The 2,736-nt window shown below is 51.3% G+C and overlaps 1 protein-coding gene across 1 annotated transcript in view; it reads left to right on the top strand.

Annotated features, from left to right (window-relative positions):
- The first annotated feature begins 2,235 nt into the window (after positions 1-2,235).
- rnf208 (ring finger protein 208) overlaps positions 2,236-2,736 on the top strand; it is a 21,805-nt gene continuing 21,304 nt past the window's right edge. The window contains exon 1 of the mRNA XM_063211289.1: positions 2,236-2,736. This exon is cut by the window's right edge and continues 312 nt beyond it. The gene's annotated coding sequence lies outside the window, so the exon portion shown is untranslated.

Genomic DNA, 2,736 nt, shown 5'->3' with positions numbered 1-2,736 from the left:
TCATTATTGGTCTATATTTGTGTTTTTATGGTATTTAAATTACACTTAAAACTATGGTATTTTCACATTTTCTCTTGGTAGAACCCCCACCCCCCAACAACAAAGTCTCTGCAACTTCTTGGTTAAACCCCCAAATCTTTTGGAACCTTGTGATAGAGGGGGGCCCTTTCTCGTTGTCTGGCTCAGGGGCCCATGGCGTCATAATCCGTCCCTGCTGTGTGTGTGTCTGAGGGCGGCACGTGGAGATGCTGAGCTGTGGTTATCAGACACCAGACGGGAAGTGTCTCTCTCCTTTTTATGACTATCTACTGCACTGATGCACTGAGTTGGCCCAGACCCGGGGTAGACTCTCAAGGCACGTTGTGTCTTTGGTGTGTGTGTGTGTGTGTGCGCACGTGTGAGAGTGTGTGTGTGTGCGTGTGTGCGTGTGTGTGCGCGCACGTGTGAGTGTGTGTGTGTGTGTGTGTGTGTGTGCGCACGTGTGAGAGTGTGTGTGTGTGTGTGTGTGTGTGTGTGTGCGTGTGTGTGTGTGTGTGTGTGTGTGTGTGTGTGTGTGTGTGTGTGTGTGTGTGTGTGTGTGCGTGTGTGTGTGTGTGTGTGTGTGTGTGTGTGTGTGTGTGTGTGTGTGTGTAAATAACTGTGTTTTGGATAAAAACATCTGATATAGTGTAGTGTAATGTAATGTAGTGTAATTTATTACATTTAATGTAGTGTAAGTGTGTGATGGTTTCCTTGTTTCCGGTTGGTCCATATGATGCAATGCTGTGAAACAGGAGGGAGTTTGCCCAACATGTGCTTCCTCTATTGTGGCGTTGAGGTACGTATCTGCTGTATTGTGTGATGCCACCCAGCGCATGTGTGTGTATGTGTGTGTGTCTCCCTCTTTCTTTCTCTCTCTCTCTCTCACTCTCTCACTCTCTCTATCTGTATATGTATCTGTCTCTGTCTCTCTGTCTCTGTCTCTGTCTCTGTCTCTCTCTCTCTCTGACCACAACAGACATGGCATCCCATTCAGTACACTGAGCATAAAAAAGTCTACTTTTATCTGAGAGAGCATGTGTATGTGTGTGTGTGTGCGCGCGCACACAGGCGAGGTGGGGAGGGGGGGTACAGAAGGGCAGGGCTCTGATTGGCTGAGCTGACTCACTGGCTACGAACAAACGTGATGCAGCCTGCAGAGACACTGCAGCGAAAGACTGCAGAGAGAGAGAGAGAGAGAGAGAGAGAGAGAGAGAGAGAGAGAGAGAGAGAGAGAGAGAGAGAGAGAAAGAAAGAGAGAGATACAGAGACAGACGCAAGAGAGAGAGACAGAGCACTAGAGGGAAGGAGGGAGAGAGAGAGAGGGAAGAAGAGAAGGATAGAGGGAGGTAGAGAGGATGCAAGAGAGAGGGGGTAGATAAAGGGAGAGAAAGAGAGGGAGAGGGGGAGGGAGAAGAGAGTGAGTGAGTGAATCAGTGAGTGAAAGGGAGAGAGAGGGTGATAAAGAGAGTGAGAGAGGGAGGGAGAGAGATATATAGAGATGGGAGAGAGTGATACAGAGCAGACATAGAGGAAGAGAAAGGAACAGTGTGTCTCTGGTGGAGAGAGTGAGAGAGAGAGAGAGAGAAAGAGAAAGAGAAAGAGAGAGAGCAAGGAAGAGAAAAAGCTATGCACTAACACGTTCACACCAACCAGAAGGCAATGCATGGGAACGCGCCTATATTAGTGTGTGTGTGTGTGTGTGTGTGAGTGTGTGTGTGTGTTTACCATATGTGTGTGTGTGAGAGCATGTGAGAGCGCGCACGCATGCGCAGTAGCGGAGTAGCGGAGCATCACAGCAGAGGCAGCGAGCAGAGGAGGAGAGGAGCCCATCACACAGGCAGACGCAGGCGCTCACCGAGACGCACGCACGGAGCGGAGCGCACAGAACGGAGAGAGAGAGAGAGAGACGTGCAGAACGGAGAGAGAGAGAGAAGGAACAAGGGAAGGAGAGAGGGCAGAGGCATGAACTGAACAGGGATCTTGTGCAGCCCCCGAAGAGAAGATAAGAAACCAGAAGGGAGGACGACAAGAGAGGAAGTGGAGAGATAAAAAAGGAAAAAAGGCGAGAGGGAGAAGAAAGAAGAAGCTTGAGCGGAGCAGAGTGGAGCGGAGCGGAGCGCGCCACAGGAGTGCACCTCTATTACACAACAACCCCGTCTGACAGACGGAGACAGATAGAGAGAGAGAGAGAGAACGAGAGAGAGCACCCGGCCTGCCCAGCAGCGAGATGGAGAGAGACACTCACGGCCACGACAAGGAGAAGAAGGACCCCGCGTGACAACAAGAACGAGGGAGAGGTCGGCACGGCAACACAACAAAAGGCGAAGAAGTGGAAACGAAAAGAAAGACAGGAAATATTGCAACAACAAAGGGAGACCTGGAGAGAAGAGAGAGAGAAAGCGTGTGACAGGCGGAGAGGTACCCAGCTCCATGCAACAGCAGCGCTCGCCACCGCTAACCAGGCTGTGACGCACTCTCTGCTTTCCTCTCCTCTCCTCTCCTCTCCTCCATCTTCTCTCGCCATCCCTCCATCATCTCGCTACCTATCCGCCCACCAAGCGCTCTTACCCTTCCGCAGGCAGCGTGCAGCCTCATCCCTCGCTCTATCCTGTCTCTCTCACACACCACATACACACACACACACACGCACGCAGAAGACACACACGTACAGAGACACACACAAACACACACTCAGCAGCGCTCTTGTGCAACGGC

Source organism: Engraulis encrasicolus, chromosome 11 (assembly GCF_034702125.1).
Source record: "Engraulis encrasicolus isolate BLACKSEA-1 chromosome 11, IST_EnEncr_1.0, whole genome shotgun sequence".
Lineage (NCBI taxonomy): Eukaryota > Metazoa > Chordata > Actinopteri > Clupeiformes > Engraulidae > Engraulis > Engraulis encrasicolus.
This window is presented reverse-complemented; position numbering and strand designations above follow the sequence as displayed.